Consider the following 25,010-nt stretch of genomic DNA (forward strand, 5'->3'; position numbering starts at 1 on the left):
TGGTCGGCGCGCGGTCTTGGTATTTTGTTTTCGTAACGTACAGCGCGACGTGTTTACACATTTACAAGGTTCGCCGCGCTAAGTATCATTTTATCTGTGAACTTCGAATAGGCAGATAGTGTGACACCGGTCGCTCCGTTATTATCTTCCGAAACGCGTTCGTAGCAAGTAATAAAAGACAATAAATGCGATAATTCCCTATAAATATGAGCAGCTATTAGCAGCTTATGTGACTGATTAACTTCTACAATTACGGGATAGCTCAATACCTTATTTGAAATGGACACTTTGCGTGATTGAAATTATTTAAAGTAGAAATTTTTTGTCGTTTGTTACGCTAATTAACTAATTTGGTAATTTGTAGGTATCAAATATGGAGATCATATGTTTATCATTTATTCACGTTGTTCTTTCGTCGTGACGTAATAAATCGCGCGTTTCATGCAGTTAATGTCGAGAGTACCGTGAAATGTATTGTATTTTGGTGTGATTATTGTAAACGTGATTGTAATTAACCGTATTTATATTTTTTCCAGTGTTGTGTGAGTGCCACGAAAAGAACAAAAAGGAACTGAGAGGAGGAGGAGGAGCGGCCTGGGCTGGCGTCGGGCAACGGCGGAGCAATCGTAGAGTGAGTATTTATTATTTTATTTATTACTTTTATTAGTAGAGTTAATGGTTTCTAATTATTTTATAAAAGCGATAATTATTTTATGGAATTTAAATAACATAGGGCATTGCTGTAACTTCAATATATTTGTATGTTACAGATCGACATAGATGTGCTACAACTCCGCTGCGCATCGTGTCCGTGAGTAATAAATCATATTTTATTTTAATGCGAGATAATGGATCTGTGAAAACTATATCAGATATACATAAAGTGTATATATAAATGCATGTACGTGTGAAATTAAAAAAGCGTAAAAATATTATAAATAAATATATTATTTCACAGATCCATTAAAATATCTTAAAATGGATGGGCTGAAAATGTGATTTATTTTTTTATATTTAATCCTGGAACATATTTAACCATCCGTCGATTTATTGTATACAAAAGCACATAAATATGCGCATGTGCCTACGAACAAAGCTTGCAGAGAATTTTTCTTAATTATCGCAGAATTGATTTTACTTGTCAACTATAGATTAATGTGGAATATTTTCAAATATTTTATGCTGAAAAAAATATATGTACATATATTTACGTCCGCATTTTTTTTAAATAAAACAAAAGAGGCAAGAAAGTTTTTAATAAGATTTTTTGACAAATAATTTCATTAAATTTTTTAAAATTAATAAAAAATTAAAAAGATAATTATGTTGTAAATCCATCGTGAATGGCACTTATCTAAAAAGCGATAATTAAACTACAAATATCATAATTGAAACTTTCGTTGAAGAATTACTATATACACATGAATAACTTAAATTGTTCGAAATTTATATTAAACCGAAAATTAAAATTGATATTTCTATAGTATAAGAAATCGCCTATTATATAGAGATAAGGAGAAGTCAGACGTCTCACTTACGAAGAGCTACTCGATTGAGCTTAACAGTACTATCTTTTATTCATTGTGGTTGCTCGCTGTGTAGCTTGACGACTGCGTGAGCGGAGTTTATACACGCTCTAGTTAAAGTTCTAACAGCCTGCGGTCTGCGAATCGATCTGTTGAATCTTCTCCCTCGACTGGCCGCACGCGCGAAAAGAAGCTGCCCTTTGTTAACGGCGACGTCGTTACTCTTGTTGCGGCCAGAACTAGCCTCGAGTCAAGTTAAGACAGTTTCGTGAAGGCGAGACGAAGTTATTAAATACTCGCGCTATGAAATTTTCCCGCATTGTATATAAAAAAAACCATTTTGTTTAAATTGGTCATACGAGCCAAGCCACGCGCTACATTTCAAAATGAAATCGATATAGATAGATTGAAAAAAAAATAGAGAAAAATATTGAATATGTAGGTAAGGAATAAATATTGAAAAATATTTAAAATCTTCTTTGTTAGAACATACTTTTTGTAGTATGATTTTTATTGGGCGCAGATAATATATCTACAGTTACAGATAATATGTTACGAGAAAAATGTAATGTTTCGAATATAAATTAATTATCAATTGATTAAGGTAATATTACATTTTATTTAAATATTCTTAATTTATTGAGTTATGAATAACTGCGAGAAAAAGATATTTATCAGCATTTAATCAGATTTATCTAGAAATACTCGAAATATTAGAAATCGTTAAAAGTCTTTCTTTTGAATTACGTAAAAAAGATGTCGGTGGCTTTTAGCGATCATTTTTCTCATTTCTCAAGATATGAAAATCCATCTCGTACTTACAACGTTGTCTTTTACAGAGATTACTTTAAGTTAACTTACGAGATCGAGTCTTCTTAATCTGAATATTGTATACCGTTTGCAGAGAAAGTCTCCGATTTTTTTTTTATTATTTCTTAAAATATTAAAAAGAAGTAGAAGTGTACGGATACACCGCGGTATTGCATCGGGTAAATTTAAATTTATCGACGTAAGTTTAAATTTACCCGTTTTATAGATTCACACAAAACGCAATCCTGATTGCATCGACTAATGCAATTGCGTATGTCGATTGTGATTTGTAATATTAAAACGGGCTTTTCATTTAAATATGGAATTATATTATAATACCGTAGAAATTTAATAAGAATGAAATCAATACATGTAACAGAATATTTCATTAATAATTCACTGATTATGACTGATTAATAATCTCAGCTGAGTTCACTAATTCATATTATTAACGAATGGTATTTTTATGCGCATATCATCTTACGTAAGCTTAATAAATGTAATTATGATGTTGAAATAAAATGATATTATTTGATCGAAGGAAAATGTCCGCGTCAGATGTAAAGACACGAATTCACTTTCGTCGCGGATCGTCCAAGATTTACAAAAAAGCGCACACGCTTCGGTGATTCGACAGAACTGCAAGAATCCGCGGCGTTGATGCAAATTACGCTGTAATAAATGCAGATCGATGTTTCCGTTAGCAAGAAGGGAAAAGAGTCCGGGTATAAGTGTACGCTTAAGTCGTGCCGCGCCTTGATCGTTTCTGATGATAAACCACGGTAACTGTGGGAGAATCTAATTGTGTAGGAGAGAAAAAAGAAATGTCGTCCGCGGTCGCTGTTTCTATATATCCGCGGAATAGAAATATCAGGTACATCTGTACGCGAACGCGGGTATACAGTTATCCATGTAGATATCACCCGTGCTTACGAATACTACCGTGCTCATCGTGAGACCGCGCGCATTCTTTAGCTTACCTCCTTCAAAATTGCGTGCATCGCCGTAATAACCGCTCCGGTGGTCACGCCGACAACATAAATATTGGGGGATAAACGCGTCGGTTGACAAGTCACGGCTAGCGGTTGCTGGTTAAGGCAAGAGGAAAGTCTTCCCCCGGGCTATTGACTCGGCTTTCTTCTTCGAGGGTCGTCGCGATCTCTCCTCCGTCGGTATTGCAAGGAGGACGGCCGCCGGCGCAGTCACGCTACTCATGTTATCGTACCGCTTTGAGCCACCCTCCATTGAAACATTTCGCATTTGCATCGCGAGCAGATACGTGCCGCGTACGGGCAATCGCACCCTTAAGATGTTTGTAAGCGAACGCCAACAGACGCGAGGAAAGAAATTTGGCCGGACGGATTGGTTCAATTGGTTGCATGCGGGGTAGGCGAAGAGACGTCTGATTATACGTCATTGCAATTTCCAACGTATTTCTTAGGTAAGGTCGCGATTTTCAAAGTTGTTTTTTTTTTGAATTTCTACCGTGTTTGTTTTGAGCTGGTATATGTACAATTGGTAATAATCCGTGATCGTCTCGCGATACGAAAAAAGAAATAAAGAGTACATAAGACGACACATCTTATCCTATTGTAGATTTACTGTACATATACATTTAAGAAACAATGTTCTAGCGACAAGTGGTAAGAATCTTTTATAAAGACAGAAAAGTAGGTTATCGTAGCACATGTGCAAAGTATATTTATAATGTAGAATACACGAGAATAACTCTACTTGATATGTGAATGTGTTTTTTTCGGAATAATTTAGCTGCTTTTTGTAAAAATGTAAAATAAATGAGTTTAATATAGAGAAAAAGAGAATAGCCTGAACTGTCTTTCATTCAGCACATTAATTGGATAAAGTATAGTGTATATGAAAACGTAACATAATTTAATTCAAAATATAATTTATAATACTAGACACTACAGACGCGCGCTTCGCGCGCGCTATTTAGCTTTAACATTATGCTATTACTATTAGACTATTAACCCCATGATACACACAACTGTCAAAATATACAATGACAGCTGCAAATGAAGTAAGCGCAGCAAGAGAACCAATCGGCATCGATTGAAAACGATTTTTCACGTTTTCGATTTGAAAACGCAGTAACTCGCAATTTAATCCGGCAAACGATTTTATACAAAATTACTTTTACTATAAGGATTACTTAAGTTTTAAATTTATTACTTAAAGTATTACCTAATTTTAAGTGTATTACTTAAGTTTTAAGTTTGAATAAAATTGCCCGCATTATCGATCAAAACAGCTTTAAATTATTAAATCATATTCCAAAGCACATTCCGCTGTTTTCATGCTAGATTTATCTTAAAAATAGCGAGTTATCTTATTTTTTAAATCATATGAGAGAAACGGCGGGAATAATCAAATTATAATATAATGTTATATTAAGATGTTTAATTGATGTCATACAAATAAGAAGATTAATCGAGAAACGTGAACAAACTTAAAATGATTTTGTTCTGCAAATATATAAAAGATATACATATATTATATGGATTATATTTTGAACTAAATATATTATGATTTTAACATGCACTATACAATTAGTTTACTTAAATAAGAGATGGCTCAATTTTTAGCAGACAATTTTCTTCTTTTCATATTAAATTGATTTTTTATGCAAATAACTGAATTTTTCTGAAAAAAAATGCATTTATTATATTATTATATCTACATTCGATTTCTATAACATTTATTTTTCTCATAAATTCTCTTTTACTTTATACTAATTCCAACAGTAAAAAAAGTTCTCTTTTATTTTATTAATTCAAAAAGTAAATTGAATTGTGTCTGATCAAATTTACTAAGATATTCGTGGAATAATATAAAATTAATCTGATCTATGTGTAAATTGAGTAATGTTTCCATCGTCCATGTTTCTACTTTCACTTCATCCATTGCTAGCAAAGATAAAATGAAAAAGGAAATTTAATAACTGATCCGAATAATATGACGCGCGTGAAGGATTACGTGAAAGAAAATGCGCCCTAATATGAATCCATTACTTTCGTCGTGATGAAGCTGATAAATGTATCTTGAAGACAAAGCGATTCTCAACATGAATCAGAGTTATATGACAATCGAATTTCCTCATTTCGCGACAGTCGTTGGCAAATCTAAGTAACATTCAAATTTACTTAGTTGTAATAAAATGCAGGAGGAATAATGCGGCAATATTCAGAAGGGCTAAGGGAATGTTAAAAACTCATTCTTTCTACTTATTGTTAGTCACGTAATGCATTAATAGACAGTATATTGATATATTATTTTATCTAATAATATGTTACACTATTCTTTTTTTTCTTATTCTCTCTCATCATTTTACTCGCATTTTATTTGACGTCGACGCGTGGACTTTTACCCAAAATTACGCTTCCCTGTCTCCCTGCCTGCCATTTAAATCAAATCTATGGCAAACTGAACGCTGTCCGCTGAAAATTGAGTAATGTTCACGCCTGCAAACGAATGGCGCGCGCAATTTCGTTTCTCGGCAACACCCTTGCGTGAATTTCTGCTTTTGATTAGTTAAACGTTGCACCAGTTAGTGCTTCTCGCACACATACGCACACATATGCTTCTAATTAAAATTCTCTAATACGATTGCAAAAATAAAAAAAAATTTAATAAAATTATCTCATCTAAAGCCGTTTGCTCGTGCTATTAGCGTCGAGAAAGGATCAACTATATCGGAGCGGAAATGCTCTTTTCGCTATATGAACCAAGTTAAATAAATTTTATTAGAAAGAGAGAGATACTCCATTCACTTGTATCACTTCTATGGTTCTCGAGCGTACAACACTTTTCGGGTAGGATATGTGTGTGTAATATGTCTTTAGTTCTCTCGAAAAAAGAAATATCCAGATATCCTTGCGCTCGACCGCGTGCAGTACGTTGGAATCAGCCGTTATATTTCGCACGATTCTTTGTTGCGGATAAACAGTGTATTTTTCACATATTCGACCCTCCTCGGCGTGAACGGTGCTCTCAACAGCTCACTGCGTATATCGTGCCCGATGTGCATCTCTCTGAATCGCTATGCAAACATACAACGCACGCTGTGTAAACGAGGCATGGATTCTCCAATTGCAAGAGCGAGATTCCTTTTGCATTGTCGTGTTGAGTGAGTTTTCGTGTTATACCGTTTCTTTTAATTTTATAACATTTGCATACGTTGCTTCCATTTAACTGCAAGCTTTCGGAGAAATTTGAGCGAAAAAAATTTTGAAGTATATATTGCGTTTCAGACATATGCATATGTATCGCAAAGAGGTAGATATATATTGCAATAAGAAGTCAAATTGTGATTTCTTACTTAACAGTAGTAGTATATGGGAAAGTAAAGAATTATGACACAAAAGAATGCATAAGTAAAATATATTAATTGAGAAAGTTGATTACTATATTAAAATAAAATACGAAATGTAATTTTTATTTTATAAATACTTATTTTTATAATCTACAAAACGTATAATAAAAAGATTATAGTAAGATGTCTAATATTGGTACGGTGTCGATTTATTATTTATAATAAACATTAATAATGGGTTTTGAGAGTTCAACGTGGTTAATGCGTAAGTTAACGTTATATCGATCCTTAATTACTATTAAAATATACATAATTATAAATTGGACGTTTCCGCTTTGATTCATCTTCAACAATTAAAATAATCTCACGTTTTCCGGCGAGAAATAAGTGAGTATAAGGGTGAGTTATAGCTTCAAATTTAGTGATTTAAAAATAGTCTAATTTTCTGTGACAAAATTTAAGTAAAACTTGGTTAATGATTATAGTTTATTATATAATTAAATCAAAATGACCGTTATAACTTGAGCAAAACGAGAAGTTAAGTTATTTACCCATCAGCTCAGAGAAACGCGAGAATAAGACCTGTGGACCTATTCTGTAACTCTTAACGACAGTTTTGTTATCATTATATTATTGTTGTTGCGCAGCTTTTTTACCATGCATATATATAATAACTACGCAACGTTGTTCAGAATAGAAATTACATCAGAATAGACTCACTGAAATCGCGATAAAAAACATACAATTTTTAGTAGTTCCAAAGTAACACAATATATAAATAGAGGACGCCGTTACAATTGAGACAATGATATGCACTTAAAAGACAGTCCTGATTCCAAATAACAGCCATCTCTTTCGGCTGTCAAATGGTAACTGAATAATAAAGAAACATTCGGTTACATATATTTCTAGTACATTTGATGCAAAACATAGACTACACAAATGGAACCCAAAGATGTCATGTTTTACACTAGGGCGAAATTCCATCCATCAATGTGTATTCGAAATTAAAATTTTTTTTATCTCGCGTTGTCAGATATCTGTCAGACAGATTTTTTCAACATGATTGCCGAAGGAAAGCTAGTAAAAATGCAATTTACATTAAATAACTATTATGTTTGTTACCTATATCTGTTATGCAGCTTATAGACGTTATTAGGTAAAGTAATATTACTCAGCATAACATTGCTGAACTCATCGATCAGTCTATTTTACGTCGCAACGACATTAAGTTGACAAACACGATGAACTACTTTAATATTACCTGTCTCGCGTGCGCATGATGGGCATCGCGAAGGCGATCACTTTATCTAATGTGAACCAATCAAGAAATACTTGGAATAATAATAGATATTTCCCCGGAGATGCAACCAAAAGTGTTGCATATCTCCGATTACGTGAACATAATTGATATATCTATATACATATATTAGTGAAGCCGAAAAGTATACTTTATCACGATAATCCAACAGAAAATTAATTTATTAGTTTATTGTAAAACTTGGAAATTATTAAATCAGCTCATATAACGTTGTTTATATAACAAATTTAGAGTTAAAGTATGAATTACATATGAACAAAACAGATGCACCTTTAGGAGAAGGTTGAAAAGGATTTTAAATTTTTTATATCAAATTTTTATAATAAAAATAATTAAATATATAGATTATTTTATTGATAGTTATGCCTGTTAAAATAGAAAGAATTGATTTTATTTTTTTCAGTATATTGTATATTTTAGAATTTTTTTCACATATTAATAGAATATAAATTTCAATATTGAACCAAATAAAAAACTGCGAGTAGATATTTATTAAAGCATTATATATATAAATATAGGTATTGGGTGACCGAATAAGTGAGAAATCTGGTAATCCTATCAAGGGTTGCAGTCTTTATTATTAGAACTATCCCAAAAGTGAACACGTCATCGTTCGTCCACATTGTATGTATTATTCATCGTGGCACTCGTGTACGAGCGAGTGGCCCGGTCTGGTCACGAGCAGCGTCTGCTCTCATCGCGGTAACCGAATCTCACGCCACCGAGAGTGGATTATAATCGGACGTCGATATTTCCTTGTCTCATGCGGATGTTCCCGTGGTCCCGCATATGCATACATATTTATAACGAGACCCGGTCGCGTTTAAATAGCAGCACATTCGTAGCGCGCATTCTTTGATCCGCGCACGTATCCCGCGTTACAGGCCGCACCGCGCTGTCCAATCAGCGACGACAGATATATAATATTTTGCACGCTTCGGGCATTTTGCGGGAAAGAGAGAGAGAGAGAGAGAGAGAGAGAGAGAGAGAGAGAGAGAGAGAGAGAAGGTGACATCTCTCTGTCTCTCGTCGCTCCGCACCACTTTTTTCCTCCGCGAAAAACGCCGACGCAACGAAGTCACGTACGTGGCTTAACGAACGCACCGTATTCCGGTGCATGCGGTGCGCTTATATATATATTGTATATACATATATGTATGTATGTATATATATATATATGTAGGTCTGGAAGTATGTTCCGGGACTTTTATTTTTGATATCGGTATATTCCGGGACATTTGGCAGTTTCCAGGACTGTCCTGGAAAAAATTGATGTCCTACGGCAATTTTCGGGACAGTTTTTTGAATCTGATTACATATATATGCGTTATATTCCAGGACTGTACATTTCAAAAAACGTAAACAGTTCCGGAACATACCTCTGGACCTACATATATATATATATATATATATATATATATTTGCCTGCTCGGTTATTTCCCTTTCTCAAATCAAATTGTGTAACTCGCGATGTATCTTTCATCCCTTTACTCTGTGCGCGCATTACGTGCACAATCTGCGCGCGAGCCGACAACACGCTGATCGCGTTTGAAAATTATTGGTTTGATTTCGCGAAGCGGATTGTAGAGCGATTCTCGTTTCCGGTATATCTTACTGATAACCATTTGCAATAACGCGCATACGCCGAATTGTTATCGATCGGTCCGCGAGATTACTCACGTGGGGCATGAAAGCCGATTTGAGCGACAAAAAGATAGAAAAAAAAGTTACAGGCGAAAAGGGAAGAGTCAGGGAGGAGCGGAGTCCTCCAGTCCGATGTTGTAGTGAAAGGTGTCGTTATGGTTATAACGACTTCATGAAAACCCCACGACGAATGTTTTGACCCTCTCGTATTCTTGTTATACCACTGTCTTCCCTGTCGGCGAGTGGTTTGCTGCACGTTTCCTCTCCAAGTCGTCGCTTCCACGAGAAAGGACCTGACCCGTGAGGGGAAGAAAAGATACGTGACCGAAGGAAGCATGACCGGTCGGGTGTATGAAGAAAGACGGAAAAGGAAAGGGACGAAGGAGTGGTCGAGGAAAACTCGGTAGAAAAGAGCCCCCAATAGACGACCTCGATGGGTCAGCCGGCGTGGAGAGCGAGGACAAACGACATCAGAGATAAGCTATCTCGTGCAGCGCTTTATCGTATCGGGGAGACGGTTAATGAGGGTCCACTGATAGATGAACATTTTTCGAACGCGTATACTTGCGATCAGGGGAGTTGCGTTTAAACCGATTTTCTTGAGAATAGTTCTCTCGCGCTCACGTAACAAGATCGTATAAGGGATTGGAAAAAAAACCTGCTCGGATTTAAAAAAATATATTGGCGAGATGAATATACATACAATATTTCTATATATATCGTAAAAGAGAAAAATACGTCTAGCGCTTTGTAAAATAAATGCTTATCGTTTATTACTTATTACAAAAAAAAATACCGCAAAGCGAAAATTAAATTTCACGGTATATTTTATTTCTCTCGTAATTGTGAAATAAATGCATGATTTGTCATAATTGTTGCTATATATAGCTATGTTAAATATGAGATATCGCGTGCACCCCATCAGACTAAAGCTTTGCAGAAATTGCAGAATTAGTATTTCGTGCGTAAGCGAGAGATGGATAAATTATTATGGTATTCCGTTGAGGCGTACTTACATCCAAGAGTGAAAAATCTTTTAAAGCTATACCAGCAGGCCGGGCTAATTTTTCGCGTCGTGCTTGAAACATGGTGCACACAGCGGCGGTTACATTATTAATTCCTGCACGGCGTTACATGCAACACGCACCACGCTGCTTCCAGTTGGATTCGGGTTGCAACCGCCGGGTTATATTCCAGCATAACGTAAAAGCCATGTTTGTGATTTAGGTTGGCGGTATCGAATGTGGTAATTATTAAAATAAAGCCAGGGGCTCCTGGAAATTTCCATGCCGCGCAAAAGCGACATCATAATAAAGCTCAAAGTGACATAGTTATTGTATTTTGTTCCACATTGAAGTGATCCAATTTTGCAGAACTGCTTCCACGACGGTATTATTATACATAAAAAATGATTTTAAATTATTTTTAATAGTCCGCGCGGCGCTACGTTTTTAATTTTGAAAGTTTTTTAAAGCGAGAATGGTTTCGCCTAATTTAATTATATATCAATACTAAGGAAAGAAAGAAAGACTAATGTAATTGTAGATCCCCTCTAATGTAATTATTATTTTTAAACTCATTTAGTAATTTTTTTATGAAAGAAAAAAATTTCTAAACAATGCATACCTATGATATAAAATAATTTAAATTTTTAAATCTTTTAAAATTTTAGAAAATTTTATGTATTATATAAAATAAAAAAATATCACAAAACTTTCTTAACTCTAATTTCTATATAATCTCTAATAGCAATAAAAGAGTCAATATAATTGTCGTTTCTGTAACATCATAATTTCTTTGAAACTATTCAATTTCATTGTGAATTATAAAATTTAAATTTCGTTTAAATTTAAAAATGTTAGAAAGCTTTTTCCAATTTTGTTTAAAATATTTAGATCGTTTATTGCGGAAAGTTTGAATTAAGATATGCACATCGCGATCGAATGTCTTTACGATACACGCACTCATGCCATAATCATGAACGTAACAATTTGAGGGTAATCCAAACTTTTGCCAGTGTATAATCCCGCGGTCGCTTTTCTTTTACTGAGAATTGAAAAGTTTACGAAGAAAAAACAACGAACTTGTCGTTTCGATATAAGAGTTCGACAGCAGAATAACTGCGCATTCCAGAAAGTTCCAGCAGCTTCGTGTATGTCTGTTATCAAATTCTAAAGTCGTTCGAATTGTCAGAATTGTCTTGCTCGTGCAGCAATATTGTGCGACCTCCTTTTGAACGTGTCGACGTGTAAACCGTGTGTCTGTATTTATCACATTTACTAATAAATAATATTTCGTAATACTTACTAAAAAATTATATAAAAATTATAAAAAGAAAGTAAGACAATGTTAGTATGGATTATATTTCTGAATTTTGTATTTGATTTTTATCATTGTTATATAAATTATTAAAATGTGTTATATTCTGTCACTTTTCCGATAGTGAGAATTTCGAAACTTTATGAGAGCAATTTATCGAGACGCAATCATGCGCGAGAAAAACGCACGGTCGTAAACTCTTCCCTCGGCACTTTCGTAAGGTTGAAGATGATGGAGGGAACAAGGGTGTAATATATCCTCATTATTGGACCTGCAATTCACGCGAGTCACGACGCCATTTGGGGGTTAGCCAGTGCAAAACCTTAGTCTCGTGCAAAACCTTCTTAAAGAGTTACACAGTATTTTCGCTTAAATTTTAAGACCCTGATTAGAAAGAATCGCATTTACGTATCCTGAAAAAATTTAATATCAGCAAAATAAATTAAAATAAATTTGGAAATCCAAACTATGATGAATGCATGGGCAGAATAAATTTTGAATAAGTATTTGCATACAATAACTAGACAGGCATTTTTTTTAATTCTTATATTAGAATCTTGTTCTATCTAATTATATAATGCTAGTACTTCTTAAAAAGTAATATACATTTTTCTTTTTGACAACACGGACAATTTTTTGCGATTATGGTGATTGTAATAAGGTAAAAAATGAAAATTACAATTGACAGTTTATTTAGATAAAAAAATGAGGAAAATATATTTAATCTTAAAGTAAAAGTTTTACATATCGGGTAAAGCTTTATTAGCTCAGTCATTGTTCCGATTAGCGAAAAAGCGCTCAAATTGCAGGTCATTGATGAAGGAAGTCGTGCTAATAACTTAAGAAATTCCACATTTCGTCGCGGAATTCAACATAATTACCAGGGCGCGAGACATGCGGTCGCGAATTCCGCATAAATATAATCCGGCACTTCCGGAATTCGGCGAGACATAAATCATGCAAATGAACCGTTCGGATGTGATAAATATTGCGTCCTTGTAATCCGCTCGTTCCTCCTGCCACACGATTGATTACTGACAGATAAATCCAGGCCGCACATTAAGCCAGAACCACACGATGCGGCGGCGGCACCGCGCTACCGATGGCGGAGCTCGAGGCGGACTTTGTACGAGTAATAAAAGCGTTGGGGTCTTATAGGTGGGCGAGAACGACGACGAGCGCTTTTTCAAACTTCCCCGCTCATCTATCTGAAGCGGGAAAGTTGCCGCGCAAACGACGGCGCTACGACGATTTTGCGGCTACCCCTTCCTTCCCGACGTCGCATCATTCTGCGGTCCAACTCTTCTACCTGTTACCTCTATCTATCTAACTCTGGCGCGCATATCAGACGTGATGACTTCAAAAGAAAACTCGACGTGAAAAAAATTCCGTCTTCCTCCCGCGATATCTCGCGCGCAAAGCCAGTTAAACGAGACAGCCGAAGTCTGCGGGTAAAACCGACTGACGTTCGTTCACCACGCGAGAGCTGATGCTATTGAATTCATCATCCCGGTTCAATTAAGCGAAGATTCTTACCTCGGCCAACTACGAATTGTGGTGATTGAATTATTCGTCGATCATAATCTATTAAAAGTTTGCATAACTTATTCCATCGCATTAATCTGATTGGTGCGATATGATTTTTTTAAATTGTGTGCTAAAAATTTAGTCGCAGTATTAAAAAAAGATTTAATACAGATTTTTCACTGACGCATTGCAGTTTATCAAGAGAAATCAAACGCAATAAATAAATTAGATATATATATAGTGGATCTAGAGGAAATGTCAAAGATATGTAGAGAAATGCATTTTGAATAATACAAAACATTGTATGAACGTACAATTTCACTCCATCTTGTTTATTAATTGACATATAGGGTATTTTAGAAGCACGCCACGAGCAACTAGAACTGAATTTACGATGATATATGGTAAGTTATATTGATGACACAGTTTGGAACTTACAATTACATACAATTGCGTTGTGTAGCATCATGATGTTGTTCAACTGCCTGTGCAACAACTTATAAGGGAAAATGCATTTGAATTAGAAGAGAGATGCAAATTTTTATCAACTAGTTATAGTACATAGACGTAGAAATTATAATTTGTAATTGTATATATATATATATATATATATATATATATATATATACAATTACAAATTATAATGTGTATATATATATATATATATATATATATATATATATTATATATAAAAACTAGATTTTTTTAAATATATTTAATAAAAATCTTTAATTTGTGAGATTATTAAACGTTTATGCCTTAATAAAATAGCAGTTTTGCACAACATCTCGTGTTTATCAAGGACATTGGCTGTAGCTCATATACAGCATTTTTTATAATAAACTATTCTACACGTTTTTTCAAAAATTTCTCATAGCTGCGTACTCTTGAATTATTTTGTATTATATTGTAGAGTTTAAGTATTAAATTGTTTTGCATACATATCGTTGATTATAAATAGTACAGATTTACTAATAATCGCAATGAAATAAAGGCATTAATTTTTTACCTAAATTCTAAAACTTCTTTAAGCTTCTTACGCCGCGGTAATATCTGACTTTAGTTAAACTTTGCATCTTATCTTATAGTACATAATCCTACTTAGCATACCACCGCTAGACGATTCAATTTAGGCAATCTCTGATTATTGAGATTATTGTATCAAGGGATTAATATCTATTTTCTGCCTACTTGCAATTCGTGAAAACAACATACAAATGTATTTTAACAATAAATGATTTTTTCCCTCTCTCTCTTTTGCACAAAATATTAATAAAATATAAAAAATATTTAGAATGTCATCCAAGACTGCTGTATGACGATATATTTTTTCTGCAATTTAAATATAAATTATTTGAATTCACACAAATTATCGTAATGATAATTCCAATATTATGTGTGAATTTGCTGTTTGTTTCAAATAGAATGTATATTCGCTAAATGATATTTAGCGAATAAGATTTATATTCAATGTGCATGGTAAAATCAGAGCATTTCCATTTGATGAAAACTCCTTGGCTTTCATGGCGCGATTTATTACGTCACGACTACACGCACGTTACAATTGTTATTCTAGTGGATTTATTTCCCTCCGTTTTACATGTCATAGCCGCGTAAAACGTGACCGTTAAACATTACTCATGTTTCGTTGCGCCAGAAACGCATCAAGGGATTATCTTTCTTGAAACACAAGTGAAGTTCGGTTCTTTCAGAAAACAGCTTGCAGTGAAAATAGCTAATTTCGATAGATTGTAAATATATTTTAACAGATTACGTATTATATTTTAAATTTAAATAAAAAATTATTTATATAACAGTGATTAAAAACTAAAAAGAGATTGCTTAACCATACCGTAATTGTTCAAGCCAGCTTGTGCGGCCCGGACCGTCTTATTACATAATGAATATATTGTGCGAAGTGGATGCCGCGCGAATTCCGTTTGAAGTTAAATTCATGAAGCGAGAAAATTATAATGGCCTTACGGGTATATCCATACACACAGTGGCGTGTGCCGTGTGCCATCAGGGAACATGATGAATCGCGTCTTTATCACCGTCGCGTTCCCTTTACAAGCCCCCGAGCGCGTGTCAATAATAGCCTTTATTCGCAATTTACCCAGTTACTCTTATAATTTCCTCATTTCCATTTCACGGAGATGGTCGCTCCTTTTGCTAAGAAGCTTCTGAGTACCTCGGCCGCGGGCATTAATATTCAACGGTTTCAGTTATGAAAGTAAAGTGAAAAAGTAACGTCCGCTCGTCTTCTCGCGGGTACCCGCCATGCTTCCTCTTCCCCGTCGCTCTTCTTCTCACCTCTGACGGTCCATAGCGAAACGGCATATTTAAGTCAATTATACTATTTAGCATTGTAGTCAGATAATGGCATCAGTTGACTCAATTATTTCGTTGAGGAATTTAACGATGCGCCGCACGTTATTCCGACGGAAGACGGAAGACATGCGCATGCATGGAATGAAACGTTTTACTAAGTGAAAGTACATATGTGTCGTCGCAGAATCGCGCGATTTCTTCCACTGAAACCGTTCTTATATAGATTTCTTTACAAGAATTATTTCAAAAATATATATGGCATAATTATCTCGCATTATAGCATTAGAAACATTTTAATATGTCTCAACTAACTTCTTAACCAGAAAGAATTATTAAAATAATTTTACGTTGCTTTTTAGATTTGAAAAGAATGCATAAAAATGCTCGTAATTATCCTTTTTCATGAACACGTTATGTTACATGCAGAATTTTTTAGTCTCTTTCTATCTTTTTCTTCTTTTTTCTTCAAAAGTTAATAAGCAGGAAATAATTACTAGTTCTGTTATACATTGTCTTTTATATTTATCAAGTAAATCATAAATATTATTTTTCACAGTGGCAAAGAACTGACAGTTTCTGAAACTGAACAATCCAAAATAATGAATGACTTAAAAAAAAAAGAAAAAACGATTTATTAAAATAGGTAAAAGCTTATGTTTAATTATTACAATATCAACTTTACATCCGAATATGTATAATATTTGATCAAAATTAATAATACTCGTGTTTTCTCGTGTCGGTTAGTTTAATAAAATTAGAAATGCGTTGCCATGTTTCTCTTAAAAATATGCAATCTCTTACTGTTATTTTAATGGAAATATGCGCTTCGTGTCCAAATCGTTCTCTCTCTCTCTCTCTCTCTCTCTCTCTCTCTCTCTCTCTCTCTCTCTCTCTCTCTCTCTCTCTCTCTCTCTCGCTCTCTCGTTCTCTCTCTGTCAAGTTTTTTTACCCTCGATTTTTCCCGTTCACGATAATTTTATTATGAAAAGTATACCAGGCAAATGAAGATATATGTTGGTGAACACGAATACTCGGAATAGTTCTGGTCATGAAAGCGACATTCGGTTCGAGCTGGTACAGTGCTGTGTACTCAAGCTAGCATTGAGCTTTATGAACTCGTCGGCGGTCATAAAAATAAGCTCGGTCAAGTTGCTACGTCGTTGAAAAGATATATAAAATCTACGCGATTTTATTAGACAGAATTGCACCGATATAAGAATAATATCTACCGTGTACGCTTAACGAGTTCTCGATCGATACACTTAATATTTATTATCATCAATACCGCTCTTTTAATATTAATTAGTTCATGACCTATTGTCAAAATTAACGTTCACTATATATGTTGAAGCTATAAGAAACTTATTTTTCGCTCGTTTGAAGCAAAGGCTATAATGAGAAGTAAGACTATTACACGAGCATTAATAGATGTTACGGAAAATTCATATCGAATTTTTATATGTATAACACAGTGAATAGTTGGAATATATATGTGTTACAATAATAATACATATAAAAATTCGATATGAATTTTCCGTAACATTTATTAATGCTCGTGTATAATGGTGTCTTACTTCTCATGTTGAAGCTATTTTGTGATATTCTGATTTTCATACGAGTTGCCTCCATGAAGTTCATTGTCGCGGTGTCGCGATTGACATCGCGGCAGCGTGTTATTTTCAAGTTGTTTGTAAACCATTCCTGCGTTTTATGTTGACTATAAAATTTATGTGGCATGCTACGGGTACCATGAAATTTATGTTGAATCATTTATACGGTGCTGTCTGTCGCCCCACGATCAACGCAGCGTTTGGCAATTATCAAAATAAAAATTATATTATGCCGTAATAATAGTGCAATATCACGAGAATCGTGATATACACAGTTCGATCGGTGCCTGGTCTATTATACATGTTTATTATATTAAGTTATGTTAATAAGCATCAATGTTTGCATGTGAATTTTATGTGATATAATCTGGCGTATATAATTTATTCAACAGATTCAGATAATATATAAAAGAAAAAGAGTACAGAAATATTTTTATAGCTTTTTTATTATTGATTTCTTCCGCGATGCATATATGCACATGCATAAACAATAATTACAATAATAATTTGTTAATAAATAATGAAGCAAGCAAACTTGTTTATTTGCGATAATCAGTCTGACAATTATCAATAAGTGAATTTTTGCATTTTTTAAATTTTGATTACCATATACATATTTCCTCGACTTTTATCAATCTCTCTCTCTCTCTCTCTCTCTCTCTCTCTCTCTCTCTCTCTCTCTCTCTCTCTCTTTTTATCGGAGATGCGATGGTGCATAAAAAGCTTGAAAGGGAAATTGTTTTGATAGAGTTTGGATTTTTATTTTACCAGGAAATAAAAATCTGGAAAAAAGCGATACGCTATGTTGTTCAGAACAATCAAAAATGTTTACAAAAATCCTCAAGCCTTCGTATTCATCCGGTGCAGATAACAGAATAGCTTTTACTGCATTCAAAAAATTGACTCGGGATTTGTCCATCAGTACTGCTGTTTTGACTTTTGACCTATATTGCCGTCGAACGAGAAGACGACAAGACGAGTGTTATGATATTTAATAAACTGTGCGATACTTTTGGCCTGCAGAGAAATTGTAGTATTTCCTAAGCGCGAACAAAAAACAAGTTTATTTACGCTAGGTTTATCCACATCGCAGGAGTTTCTAATTAAGATAAATTAGTATACTTTGGAAACATTTCGTAAACCAAGTGAAAAATTAAAATTAATTGACAAATAAACGGAGTTCAATAACGGAGTTATTTGCATCATAAAACATGTTTTGTAAAGCAATTAGTAATTCAATTTACACAGTTAATTTACAAGGTTTGAACTCACAAAAGTCATACTAATTCGTTTGTAGAATCTAAAATGTTTTATCAATGGTATCGATCTACGCGTAACGATACCATAAACATGTACCCACTGCGAAAGTACAAAGTGATGTAATATGTGAAGCATAATGATCGTCATCACGTGGCTTTCAACGCGAGCAACAAATCGATGACGGGTGTGCGGTTACGTAACGGAATGGTAGAAACGTTCATGAAATCGGATAACGATCGAATTGTTGCCACGTCGGGGGCTCGAATTTCAATCGACAAAACCGAATTATCCCGATCGCGTGTACCCAAATCGCGGTGCCAATTTTGTCCCCCGTCCGAACTTGACGCCGACACCTAACCTTTCCGCTTTTAGCTTTTTCCCCTTTTTTTTTCGTGCAAAACACATTTTCACACGCGACTGCTTCTAGAAATGGTGCAATTGATAGCCGTTTTCATTATGTTGCTCAGCTTTATTTTCCGGCACTACCGACAAATTTGAAATTTATATAATTGTCTGGAAGAAATGATCGCGACTCGCTATTCTTTCAGGAATTTCGCATTGTCCATATTTACGGAAATCTCAAATAATGCGAAGGTTATTTTGTAGGAAAAATTCTGAGAGAGAAATAGAAAGAGAGAAAATTAATTTTATATACCCATTATCTTTGATTCGGGTTTGATTATCAAATCAGTAATAATATGATATCTTTAGCAAGATTGAAAATTAAACTGTTGAGAAAAACTATATCAATAATTAATATTTTTTGTAAAAATGAAAATGTCAGTTTCTTTGATATATTTTTTGTATTTTGTGAAAAATTAATGTGATGAGTCACATTGTCTCTTGAAAATAAGTCAATTATAACTCCAATTATAAATTAATGTGTTATCTCATTCAAGAGGACAGACAACAGCGGTGACGTAGCCATAATTTCGGATTTAGTATGCACGTGTAAAGTCTGTCGCGAAACCCGTTACGGAAGCGACAACGAGGAGGTAATAGATAAATTCGGTTTCAGACTGCGTGTCCTTCCGTGAATAACAATCAAGAGCACGTTACGCACGTAACGGCAAATGAGAGTAATAAAGCCGACGGTAGGGTGAGATTAACACGCTCGTAAAGCGGCGAACAATGACGAAAGGGGTCGGTTTTGTTGCAGGCGAGGCTCGTTGCGCGAACTCTTTAATCTTTGCTTCGTAACTTCGCGAAACGATTTCCTCGCACATTAAATGCGAAAACGAAGGAAGTGTCAGAAAATTTTGAAACTTTAATGACGCTATTAACGAAAAACAAATTGCGTTAGAGAAATTCATCAGGAATTACCTATTGTCATAGCTTTTCACGTTCCATACGGTAAGCGCAAATGTTCTTATTTTCTCTCAACGCGCGATTTATATGTACATATACTATATGCGTGACATCCGTCTTTTCCTCTTCTCCTTGATATCCGAATTATTGTCGTATTTAAAGTTAAATTGTGAAAGTTATATTTTCATGGTGCCTTGCTTTGGTAAATGAATTAAGATGAAGAAGCACAAAGCAGAGTATACTCTTGAAATATATTGTTGCAGCTGCGTCAGTTAATACACTAAGTATTTTTATCCTCACGACGGAGAAAAAAGTAAATTATTATTTATTAGACAACAGAACGATTCAGAAAAAAGAAAAAATAATTGATGCAGAGATTTCAAATGGCGTGAATAAATTATTATTGATTTTTATAATCCGCACCTCTACGCTTGGCGATTATAATAATCTTTTCTTTTTTAACATCCTGTTAAAAGAAGAAGTTAAAAGAGAAGTTATTATTAAAAATAGATTTCGTTAAATACGTATAAAAAGGTTGACATATTGGTTAAAAAAATAAAATATCTAATGTAGCAAGCCGCTTATAAAGACATATATAATTATGGAAAAAGAATTAAGATAACCTCATGCCATAGAAAATAATTAATAATTGGAAATTGTTGCTAAAAGATAATTAGTACCAAAACTCGAATACATATAAGTATATAGTTTTTTAATATTTAACATTACATTTTAACGTAGACTTAAGAAACCTAATACTAACACAAACATGCAGGAGTGTAATATTACGTTACCCATTAAGAGACATATATGGTATTTATTTTCTGTATATTTAAAGAGAATTATTGATCTGCTCTTTCCAAATAATACAAAGAATTGATAGCATCATATACCATTTACCGTGCCATCTGTCGTCAATTTAATTAAATATTTTGTTAATATTCATGCCCCAAGTAGAAATTCAATATTCCGCGGGTCTACATTAAAGCAGAATGAATAGAATTCGTTTACGATTGACATTGTGATTGTGAACTGATTTGACAGAAACGGGTCGGCACCGTTCACATAGCTTTCTATAAACCAAACAGCGAGTCACGGTGTCACAGAAAGATTTGCGTGTGACACCCCTTTGGTTCGTGGCCGGCGTGAAAACTCGCGCTCGTCATCCTTCAAATTTTTGCTTTTTCTCTCTTTTCTTTTCTCCCAAAATATTTTCGAGATACTTTTAGTTCGATTCCTACATAGCAATTGCACAGATCTTTTCGTTTCTTATTCCTTATGCCGACTCGTTGGACCCTCTCGTATTAACTCTCTCGTTGGCGGTATATGCTGGCGACGCGACGGATCGAAACCGTATATATGTATATAGGTCAGAATTTAATAAAAAGGTTATTTGTGCCGCAACGGGATCTAGATAATTGGAATCCATATACGTTCCGCCATAATGAGGTTATATATTGATAAGGGAGGGAGAGAGAGAGAGACTCGGCGAGGGCGAAAGGCAATGCAGGGTGGAGGTGAGACCGCATACACATATGGGCCGGAAGGGGTTATCGAGCTCGACGCGGTGATCCAATCATCCCAAGACGCTGTCATGAAATTGCCTCCGAGCTCTATTCTATCCGCGTGGCACGGCCAATTGCCCGCCGCTTTAGAACTCTCGAAGAAACTTCGCTGCATTTCGGATTAAGTCGGCCGGGCTTAAACCTCTTCCACCGCGATCGGCGGCAGAGCGTAACCGCGGCGTCGCAGGCGACGCGGCGCGGCGCGGCGACGGCGACGGTGACGACCGGCAGGGAGAGGCGATGGGGCTGAAAGAATTGTTCTTTCCGCCGAATTACGTCCATTAAGTCCGAGGAGCCATGCCGCGCCGCGCATGAATAGAGTAGCGACGAATAAAAAGCGATTATAACGAGCGTTTTCTAATAGAGGCGAAATATCCCGGCGAGATGTCGATTAATAACTTTCTCGGGCAAAAGTTAGCAGACGTTCCGCCGTTAAGGATAATCAGGCCAAGTGCCGGGGAGAGGCGGCGAGTCGGAAATATTGTTTCCTACATTGGATCGCGCGCTATTAACTTCAGAAATTGGAGCGCTCGCGTATGAACCAGAGAGTGCGCAAAAGGAAGATGGGAAACACACTGTGACGTTACACTTGTCGATCAAGGTGGTGGTTAATGAATAGGCCCGGCTGCGTCGTAAGCAAGGTACGAACGGTTTAATAATAAGCGGTTAGCATATTACCGTTTGCATACACCGTTAATTATTTGCGAATAGTCAAAGTACTAACAATCTATTATTTTTTTACGCAAATTGTAGCAATTTTTAATTAATTAAACAGTACAAGAGTGCGTTTAAATAAATTATTACTTTATTTTTTATAAAACTACAACGTTTTACAACGATGGTTATAACACGTACAAGCGAGTTATATATTTAAAAATATTTTTTTTATTTATACACATTTTTTATATAATATTTATCATAACACACTAAGATGCACATGCAAATTGCAACCGTAAATGTTTTATAAAAGAAGGAACGTGTCATGTGAAATGCGATAAGGAATATTTTTAGATAGTTTCAAATATGGGTTTATAGAAAAGTGATACTAGAGCACGAAGCTATCGTAAAATCAGCCAAAAACTAATGTGAAATTTTCAGTCTGGTGACTTTAGTGCTTGAAATAGATGAAGCTCTGACGCGCGCGCGCGCGCGGCGCGTTTCATCGTAAGAGCTTCACTATCACAAAAAGAAAAGAATGATGAGATTATTCGAAAAAAAATGGAGATTTTTATCTAAACTCCTTTAATTTTGCATTTTTTATATTTACCAAATCTCGCATTTTTGTTTGTCAGTCTTCAATATTGATGTAAACAAAAACATATTTTTATCTTTGTTGGTAATTTTTTAATCGATTATTACGGTTCAACATTTAATGTATTATTTTTTATTTAATTATTTTTTGTTCTGTTTTTTTATAAAAATATTTTTTTATATAAAAATGTTTTGGAAAAATATATAATAATAATAATTTATGTCTTATAAAATAACAATATATAATTATCCTTTATTAATTAAACATAAAACCTAAACATTTGAAGTATTAGAAAGAGAAATAACATATAATAACGTCATATCTTGTAATATCTTGTAATCTCGACTTTAAAAGTTGGTAGAAAATATGTTTTGAAGAATGTTCTTGATATCATCCACTTTGTTCTTGTCTCTTTGAGAAAGGATATGACCCAATTACGCCCACAAAAGGGGATAACGCATATCGCGTATATAATGTTTCATAAATAGCACATGGACGAGATTACTCTCTACCCTGTTCTCTTCGAGTGCAGGAAGCTGCATACATTCTTAGCCTGTTTTATTTAGATAGTCGAGCGAAATACTCCCGTTTGTTGTTTCGTCCTTATTGCGTCGCATGCATTTTTAAACACGATTCCTTCGAGATAGCGTATAGGGGGTGATGTACGATGCAGTCGATATCGCGCAATGTCATAAGAGGTTGACGCTCTAATTCCACGGGAGTGTATGCCGACACACCCTAGAATGGCATGTCGATGCATTTTCTCGAGATGGATATGTCGAATTAATATACGCGAAATGAAATTTATCGACACGCGTTATTCACGCATTATTCACGTGCGTGTCGCCAAACCGAAAGAATATGTTGCTAACCAAAAATATATGTATATGTATATGTATAATTTTAAAATATGCAGAGAACACAATTTTTTATTGCGATCCGCGCGTTGCGCCATGTGCAACGTGAGTCTATGAGCGTGAGTATAATAATGTCATATAATGCATTATTCGATTCACATATCTCGCTTGTAAATCGCAGGCATTGTATGCTGATATGAGGAGGACAATTATGCAGCATGTTACATCTGGCGAATATTATATGTCAGAATTACTGAAGTGTGCATGCATTTGAATGCTCCAATTCCGTTAATTCAATTCGCTAAGTGTCAGCATACGCACGATATTACAACGTGTCTCACAGTAATTCGATCGTTTCTTAATAATTACTCGATGCACGGTACTGGCGTGCTCCTTAAACGACACTGCTTGTTATTTGCTTTTATTACTCTACTTCTTATTTATACTTAATATATAAACTTACGTCTTTATCTCTACAGAGATATCGTTTTCTGAGTAGATGTGCGAAAATATATTGACAAGATAGAGATATAATATACGACTACCCCATAGAGACTTTTTTATACATCTATATAAAACTGAGCATTATAAAACATTTTAAAGAACAGTTTATGTGCCTCGTGCATCAAGAGACTTTCCACAAAGTAGCGAGTCTATAGATTATTTGAAATAACGCGCATACCGCGCATCATTATGTCAGAATATACCGCAGGAATGCAGGAATGACTAATGAAAAACAGAACGCCGCATCATTCTAAAGCGGCACGAACGTATACTGCTTCATATTCTGTTCTCAGTGCAGTTCTTGGAGCGACGTAGAAATCTGGGAAGGCAGTCGCGGGTGAAAGCGGCGCGAGAAAAAAAGGGGCGGGTGGAAAGAGTGACGGAAAGAGAATGGCCGGTACCGGTTTTTTAACTACTCGCGCAAGAACGAGGGATTGCGCGTTGCCTTCTTTTCTCTCGAGCGTGTTTAATTTAGCCCCTCGAGCGAAAATCGAGCGAGTCACGGTAAACCGACGAACGAATAGATGGTGCACTTACAGGGAGATAAGTGGCAGCGGTGCCGGCTCCTTTTGGTTTGCTAATCTAGAAGAGCACCCCGGGATCATCTGTTGCAAGCTGTTGCGGCGAGGAGCGATCGCTAATGGTGTTAGATCCACGCTTCTCACTCGCCACCCCTGCCCATATCACCCCCGTCCGCGTGCGGATACGCGCGTACACGCACACGAGCCCCTACCGTCCTCTCTTTGCATACTCCGTGGAGCCGGGTAGGTAATCGATCACCGGCACTCAAACGGAATACCGTACGATAGCTTTCTACGCGTGCTGATCGGTCCGACCGATCCT

At 35.3% G+C, this 25,010-nt stretch overlaps 1 protein-coding gene and 1 long non-coding RNA gene across 3 annotated transcripts in view; one reads left to right on the forward strand and one right to left on the reverse strand.

Moving 5' to 3' along the window:
* The window catches only part of LOC143905472 (neurotrimin), a 175,226-nt gene that overhangs the window by 127,016 nt on the left and 23,200 nt on the right, over positions 1-25,010 (reverse strand). The gene's annotated exons all lie outside the window — the stretch shown is intronic.
* LOC143905474 (uncharacterized) overlaps positions 771-25,010 on the forward strand; it is a 120,339-nt gene continuing 96,099 nt past the window's right edge. Inside the window, exon 1 of the long non-coding RNA XR_013259205.1 lies at positions 771-811. This is a non-coding gene — a long non-coding RNA (uncharacterized LOC143905474). The remainder of the gene's footprint in view (positions 812-25,010) is intronic.

Source organism: Temnothorax americanus, unplaced genomic scaffold, assembly GCF_048541705.1.
Source record: "Temnothorax americanus isolate GAGA-0224 unplaced genomic scaffold, ASM4854170v1 Scaffold62, whole genome shotgun sequence".
In the NCBI taxonomy this organism is placed as follows: Eukaryota; Metazoa; Arthropoda; class Insecta; order Hymenoptera; family Formicidae; genus Temnothorax; species Temnothorax americanus.